Source organism: Triticum dicoccoides, chromosome 3A (genome assembly GCF_002162155.2).
Source record: "Triticum dicoccoides isolate Atlit2015 ecotype Zavitan chromosome 3A, WEW_v2.0, whole genome shotgun sequence".
Lineage (NCBI taxonomy): Eukaryota > Viridiplantae > Streptophyta > Magnoliopsida > Poales > Poaceae > Triticum > Triticum dicoccoides.
The window spans coordinates 608,306,917-608,315,561 of NC_041384.1; the positions used below are offsets into that span (position 1 = coordinate 608,306,917).

The following is an 8,645-nucleotide window of genomic DNA, read 5'->3' on the forward strand; positions in this document are numbered from 1 at the left end:
CACACAAGGACACAACATTGTCTTAGCCGTGTGCGGCTCCCCCGTCCACCGTTTACTCCCTCGGTCATATTTTCGTAGTGATTAGGCGAAGCCCTGCGGAGATCACATCACCATCACCGTCACCAAGCCGTCGTGCTTTAGGAACTCATCTACTTCCTCGCCGTCTTGCTGGATCAAGAAGGCGGAGAACGGTACTGAGCTGAACGTGTGCAGAACGCGGAGGTGTCATGCGTTCGGTACTAGATCAGTTGGAGTGCGAAGAAAGTTCGACTTCATCAACCGCGTTGTGAAACGCTTCCGCTTACGGTCTACAAGGGTATGTAGACACACTCTCCTCTCTCGTTGCTATGCATCTCCATGGACAGATCATTGCGTGTGCGCAGTAATTTTTTTGTTTTCCATGCTATGTTTCTCATCAGGTGGAGGTTGCCTTGGCTGTCATGACGCGTGAGGCTCTTGACACAATCTTAAGGGTCATCTCCAATCATGATGCAAATCTTCACCGTTCTCGCATCACGGATTTGGAGGTTGCCAACAAGCTCCTGATTGATGCCCTAACTAGTGTCACCGCTTCGCCTCCAGAAGATAACAATGATACCAATAAAAAGGAGACTAAATGAATCCAACCGGCTTAGCATGTTAAGCTTGGGGCATTTTGAACCCTTTTTCTCGTTTCCTTTTCCATTATTACTTTTCAGTTAAACTTTGCTTGAAGGAGTTTATTTAGTTCAAGTAATAAAAGTACTATCATACCTTTTTGGTGAAGAGGGAAGAGTCTTATCCGTTAATTCATGGATGGTTTGATGAATAGTCCATAATGATCTAGATTAATTTGCTAGTATGATTACATATAAATCTTTGTGTGCTACACATCTTTGTTTTTAGATGATGATTATATGTCTTCCACATCTCTAGTGTCAATCGAGAATGAGAAGCTAACAACTTGATGTGATGCATTAGAAGCGACTTCAGTTTATTTGATGATTACTTGGAGAGGTTTTTCTTTTATACTGGTGAACCAAGTATGAAATATGGATAAGCCCTTGTGCATAAGAGAAAAAATTTAATGATTCAAGAAAACTTATGAAATTCCTGATCGATGAACTTGGATGATTAAGCATACCCTTCACGGCACATCTCAAAAAGAGAGAAAACCTCAAGTGATATGGGGCAGGCTTAGCCATTCATGAAATAAAAAGCGGGGAATGAAAAATAAGAAAATGTAAAATGCATCGTAATAAAGCTTGTGCAGTTGGAAGAGGAGAATAAAGTATCACCTAAAGTTAGAGAGAGTCTCGTTAACGATTGACTATAAGGTGTGGAAGCCTTCATACTCATTGAATGGAAATTAGGATGTGATGGAGCACGGTGTAATTAATCATATGATGTAAATTCTGAAATTTTATTTTGGACCCATTCATTTGATTCATCCGTGGCTCATAACAAAGATGATTTGTTCATTACAAGTTGCAGTATTTGCTCGGGGACGAGCAAAACTCTAAGCTTGGGGGAGTTGATGAGTCCAAATTATGAGGCCTCTTTCACCGTTATTTTTGTTCTTACTAGTTAGGATTTGTGGAATTTTACCACGTCCGGGCACTTCTTTTTGTTACAGTTTATGGAGCAATATTCATTTATTGGAGAAATCCCTAAAAATGGCAGTGGAATCATGTATTAAAGATGATAAACACTTTCCATACAAGAATCAAGCAAGAAGGCTGAAGAAACCATCGTCGCTATGCTTCCAGAGCGAACGATGGTGTTCCATGCGACCGCAAGCGCTTGCATGAGCTGTCGTATGGTGCGCTGCCGCCTATGGGGGATCAACTATTTTAACCCCATCAAAGCGGATCGGGGATCGATGAGACGTTCTGAGCCTCCAGAAACTCATCCCGAAGGCAGAACCCTAGCCGCCAGAGCCCATCTGATAAGGGGGTCGGCGAGGAGAAAGAGGGGATTCTTCTCATCATGAGGGGACCGCAGTTAGCATCATCATCTCCATCATCACCATCTTCCTCCTCATCATCATCATCCACATCCTTATCATCTGCACCAAGAACCCTAGTAGATCCTACAGTGTATCGGTTGATCTATTCATCTATGTATTCATTTATCATTACCGTGATGATTGTTGTTCCCATGTGTGAGTAGATCCTTTGTTCCCGGGGTATGGACGAACCCTAGTGTGTAATAGGATGTTTGATATTAGGATTTAATATTCTCTTTGCATGTTTATGTTGATAATCTTCTTGATGTTGGGTGAAGTCGACCATCCAACATATGCCAAATCTGGATGGAAGGTTATTACTGTTGGCTAACTGTGTGGTTGTGGAATTGGGTGACGTGACAGGCCCCTTCTCCCTTCGTAGCGGATAGTTGCAACAGGGGGTATAACGGAGACCACTTTGGTTGCGTCCATGGCGACCTTTTTCCCCTTAATCATTGTTTGATAATCGGAGTGGGGAAGAACAGTGGTGGCATATAGGATACGGAGATACCACGAGTATAAACGTGTCTGTACCGGCTCCGCCCACAAATAGAAACAATGGGTTCACTAAAGTCTCTTGCATATGGGGCTGACCCATTAATGTAGGTTCGGTGTTGCGCACTCATGCCCTGCAGTTCGATCGATGTAGGTTTTTTGTGTTTTTCTCATCGGTTTTTTGTGTTTTTTCATTGATTTTCTTTGGTTTTTTAGTTTTCTTTGTTATAACTTTAGTTATTGATCAATTATTTTGTTTCTTTCTCAGTTTCCATAGACTTTTTCTTTATTTTATTTTCTTTCCTATTTATTTTATTTTATTTGGTTTTTGGTTTCTTTCTTAGTTTTTATCAATTCTCTTTGTTTTTCATTTGTGTTTGAACACCGTATAAGTGGGTCTGCATCTTATTTTCATTATCAAGGTGTTTTCCCATCTTTTAATTTGCATCACCACTCTCAAATACTCACTTTTCTTCAAAATTTATCTTTGGTGAGCATGTTGAACTTTCTTTTTTGCATAACCTTGAAAATATAATTGGCATCGACTAATTAGAAAGGACTAACCGAGGGAGAAGAGAGAGGGAACAAGGCACATGAAGAGAGGAAATACAATCGGACGCGGAGTATGTGATGGCGAGCTCACAGGAGCTCGGAATCAGACCCGTCCAGGATTGCTATGAGATTCGCTGCATTAAATGCTATTGAGGATAGGCGGGTCCACAGCAACGAAGGGGAAATTAGATATAAGTCGAAATACTCGTCTGACAGCTGCGGCAGCGTCGACGAAGGAATGCACGCCGTCGCCTGAGCCCGGCTGAGCCGTGGCTCGAGCTTCCAGCCGACATCCTGATCTGTGGATCAGGTGCGGTTCTTTCCACTAGCGGCGGCAGAGCTCGCACTTATTGCGGTAGTTGGGATGGTGGCCGCTTAGCGGAGGCAGGTTGGATTTGGCTATCACTCCCATCGGACTCGAGGAGGAGATATTGACTCCGGCGGCGGGAACTGGGTGGCGCAGCCACCTGAGAGAGGCTCTGGCGACCATGGAGTTCCTACTTCAGCTTAGAAACAGGTACGGATCTGCTTCTTAGACAAACATGTGCGACTCTTTTGACTGTGTCTTTGTGAACTGAGCTAGATTCGGTGTTTTCAAATGCTCGTTGATTTATTGGAACTCTCCTGGAAGAGGTGAATGATAACAACGGGGCAATGGAGCCCGTGCAGTTCCCAGTTCCCGCGGTGGCCGAGGTTCAAGAAGCGGCCCCTGCGGCTTCAAGTGCTGACGGGCAGATCTACCCGGCGAAGGCAGCAGGCGAGGAGATGGGTCAGTGCTCCGAGCACTCAATTGAACAAATTGACCCGAAAACACCAGGGTGGACGCAAAGGTACTACTGGTTCCCATCTGTAAAGTAATTCATATGTGGCTCTGAAAATAAGTTTGTACTGTCGGACATGCGAGCTGTAACTGTCTAATAGACAGTGTAACTGAAGTTTGCTCTGAAAACTAGTTTGACATATGAATAAATAGATAGCTTGTTATATTGGTAGGTTGCATAGATGTCTTAGTGGATATATAATTTGACCTGCTGATGGTTAAGATCACAATTGATGACATAATGTTATGGTTTGTAATTTGAAAACCATATGCTAGACTCACATGTCATTCGTTGGGTGATCTGACTGGACAGAGTGCGAGTTGGTGTTGCTGCTCCAGGAAGGCCTCCTTGTATAGACAGGATAACAGCGCTTGAGAAGACTGTTAGGGAATTTGCGGAGCATCCAGGAGATGTGGTTATGGTGCCAAAGATTGGGACCAGTTTTGACACACTCGGAGAAGCTTATGACTTTTATAATCTGTATTCATGGGAGAAAGGATTTGGAATACGATATGGAAAGAGCAGGCTTAATGTTAGCAGGACTAAGTGCATGCAAGAGATAGTTTGCGGATGTGCGGTAAGGAAAACCATAGACTGGAAGATCTGTACCATATATTAATAATAATCAGTAATAAAAATCCTTGAGTATGAATTCTGACTTACTTGTTTGATTTGTCAGGGGAAGCTAATTGTTGAAAATACTTGTTCCCGCCGATGTGAATGCCCATCACTCATAACATTACTTCGGTCAAAGGACAATGGATGGTACATAGCAGAACATCGAGATGGGCACAATCATGCACTCTCCCAAACTTATGGACAGACAATACACTGGCCGTCACACAAGCATATTGATGTTTACAGCAGGGACCTAGTGAAGCAGCTCCGGCAAAATAATGTCAACCTTGCTAAGGTGTACAACATTGTAGGTAGCTTCTTCGGGAAGATGGAGAATGTGCCGTTCACGAAAAGAGCATTGAGAAATTTGTGTGGCAATATTAGCCGTGAGCAATCAGAAGACGATGTGTGAAAAACAATGTAAGTCTTCCATGATTTGTGCTCAAACGATCCACAGTTTACCTATTGGGTTCAAGCAGACAATGAGGGTCAAATCAGCAACCTGATGTGGGCAACCGGTAACAGCCGCCTGCAGTACAACTTCTTTGGGGATGTCATTACTTCTGACACGACTTACAGGACAAACTTGTATGACATGCACTTTGGGTTATTTGTTGGCGTCAACAACCATTTCCAGAGCATCATAGCTGGTGTGCTTGTGAGGCATGAGACAGTTGAGACATTTGAGTGGGTATTTTCAGAGTTCGTTAGGATAATGGGGGGTAGTGCACCGCTGACAATCCTAACTGGTAAGATGGTATCGAAGTTATTTAATTTTTTTATGCAGTACTGCTCTAAGGTAGATAGCCGGAAATACTAATGACCATCAATTGTATGGATTGCAGATCAGAACAGGGCAATGGAAGTTGCCATACAGAATGTGATGCCAGACATGGCTCACCGATGGTGCAAGTGGCATGTGCTAAAGAAGGCAAAGGAGTCATTAGGTCATTTGTACCGACCAGAGTTCCATAAGGTTGTCAACCACATGCTAACAATAGATGAATTCGAGGAAGGATGGAAGTACCTAATAGAGAAATACAACTTGAAAAGTCATGACTACATGACTAGTTTGTACGAGATACGACACAAAATGGGCAAAGCCGTATTTCAAGGGAGTTTTTTGTGCAAAGATGACTAGCACACAACGGAGTGAAAGCGCAAACCACATGTTGAAGAACTATGTGCTGCCTGGGTGTCCAATGCATATCTTTGTGAGGAAATACATGAGTTTGATTTTTGACAGGGAATCTAAAGGGAATTATGAGGAGAAGCGGACAACAATTGTAAGGGTTGAATGAAATACAAATTTTCGAGATTATTGTTTCAGGTTTTTTTTATGATGAGCTAACTAATTACTTATTGATGCCCTGTTTCTCAGGGAAGGCCCCTTATGCGAGCAAATCTGGCAACTGAGAGACATGCTGGGAAGATTTACACGAGGGCGATGTTTGAGCAATTTGGCCACATATTATATGAGTGTGGTGCCTATCAGGTGGAAGAGATTGAGAAAGGCAAAGCGTACGTGGCAATACATACAGATGCTGCAAGGAGGGAGAAATGGTGCCGAACCTCATACAAGGTCACGGTGGTTGAAGCAGGGGAGGAGTTTGATTGTGAGTGCAGGCAATTTGCACACATGGGCCTGCTGTGCAGCCATATCCTGAAGGTAATGTACATGTCCTGGCACGGAGAATGCACATTGAGCTTGTATGCATGACAGAGAATTTATGTTCATGGCTATATAATTTTAAGTTTTCGTTAATGCAGGTTCTCGACTTCATTCGTGTGACAGAAATCCCAAAGAAGCACGTTGTGAAAAGATGGACAAGGGACGCGAGAGATATACTTCCAGCCCACCTGGTGCAGTACCAGAAAGACAATGCCCAGGGAAACCCATTTAGTTTTCGGCATTTCAACATGTATATGCAAGCCATGGAACTTGTTAGGATGGGTGACTCAAGTGTGGCAGCATACGAGCGATTGACTACACTATTCAACCAATGTGCAGCTGAAATGAAGCCACTCACAGAGGTCAGAGATGGCCTAGGATTGGAAGACAGGTTGGCAGCTAATAATACGGTTCCTAGTAGGGTTGAAGCAAACACCATTCCGAGTAGGTTTGAGGCAGATCCCGACGCATTCGAGGCAGTAGAAGGTACACAAATGATCATCGGAAATGATGACAGCATATCAGCTAATGTGTCAGTGACTAGGCTGGATAACCTGCTAGCACCAGCAAAGCGGAAGCAAGTTGGAAGGCCGACGAGCAGTAAGGAGAAGGCCCCATATGAGGGTTTAAGTAAGAGAACTAGATTTTGCGGCATATGCAGGCAGCAAGGACATAAGAGAACAACCTGACCTGAACGAGGGGATTTACCAAAGCAACCACGTAAGCCGGCGAGATGCAAGAACTGTGGAATTGAAGGACATCGCAGGAATAACTGTCATAAGGCAGATGAACTTAGGCTGCGATAATGTAGTTCATCCTATGTGTTGTGATGAGTGTTTTTTTATGGAGGAACTAAAAATAAACCAGTAGTTGATTTTCTTTTAAGTGTAACTGAAATCTATTCGTCTGTCTCAAGTGCAAAAACTGAATTTCCTTGAATATGCAGCTGAGGAGGTTTAGTGTTTCTGTTGTTCCTTCAGACATAGATTATGCTTTAGTTTCTGAACTTAATATGGTTGTTTGTCCGTCTCTGAACATGTTTGTGCGGAAAAATGAGGTGGCATCAGTTGATGAACGAATATTACATAATATTTGCTGCCAATGGGTGTGTCAGTGAAATTTGTGTGCATGGCACGTGTACTGAAGCCATCCCTTTGCTGCAACCTGCATGAGGTACATGTGTAAATGGAGTAGGCAAACTAGTGGAGTTGGCATTGAAGCGAACTGAGCGGGCTTGCGTTTCAAATTCAAAATGCACGGGCGGGATGAGGCCGATGACTGTTTACAAATGGGCAATGTTGCAACCTGAAGGGGCGGCTAGGGCCATTCAGGCTTAGGAGTTGCAGCATGGGAGCCTCATTTCTTTCCCACCAAGAATCCTCAGTGATCGCAAGTGAGGAATTCTCAAAGGGTTGCGGACTCTCGATGTAGGTTCGTTGCCTTTCCTTAGCATACACCCAACTTAGAAATCTACTGACCCTGATTATTAGTTGATTCACCGTGAAATGCAGGCAGCGGCCGATTTGGAAGCATCAGTTAACCAGGGAGATGAACCTCTAGTTGCGATAAGCGAGACTTCAGGGATTTCCACATTGTCTCTGCATGTGGGCATGGTAAATCAGCTAATACTAGCTTAGATTGTAGCTTACATGCATGGCTAATCTGTTCGCAGTCAGAGCAGGTTAGTGCTGAACTGGGGAAGGAAGATATCCCATCAGAGGAGATCATTGTACAAGGGATTGAAGGGTACCCTGATGCATCAAAAGGGTTCGGGGAGCACGATCCCGCTGCTGCTCAAGTGGGGCTGGAGGTGGATGAAGGCGTGGAGTTGTACTTACCAGATGATGACGACGTTGAGGAGAGCACTGAGCACATCGCTAAATGCTCAAGACTGAACACCTGATTAACTCTTGTGCTAAGTTGAGTCAGAGTAGGCAATGATGCCTTTGCCTTTTATCCGAGTTCTGTACTGAATAATTAGTCGTGTGTACTATGTAGCAGCTAGATCTAGATCAGCAGTAGACTGAGCTGAGTTGTTTGACGCCAAGTACAGACTTCTGTACTTAAAGAAATGCCTCTGCCGTATGAGCCTTATATTATTGATTAAGTTGGTTTGAGAGTAACCGCGTGAGCATGATGTAGCGCATGGGCCCTGTGCGGTCGATTTAATTATGTAGTTGGGAAACCAAGATTGTGTACGGGCATAAATTAATAGCAGGCATGGGATGTCCGGCCTCATAAGCGAGGCATGCATTTTTTGCTGGTTCTGACCAGGTGGGATGGTCCCATAAAATACATGCAAACACTGATTAGCACAGTGCATGCATTGGTTTAGCGAGAAAGGTCAACATGAGTAATATAATAATGTGTTGGTCACCAGTCGTTGCATGTGCATGCATTTGTCCTTACGTACTTTGTGCCAGAGGGAAAGGTCAACAGGAGTGTGCATGAGGGGGGGACTAGAAAACATGCTCTGTCCTTGTCATGTTGCAATTTTCGA

The 8,645-nt window shown here is 43.8% G+C and overlaps 1 pseudogene; it reads left to right on the plus strand.

The window, feature by feature from the left end:
- Positions 1–3,245: 3,245 nt before the first annotated feature.
- LOC119269550 lies at positions 3,246–7,176 on the plus strand (annotated as a pseudogene).
- The last annotated feature ends 1,469 nt before the right edge of the window (positions 7,177–8,645 follow it).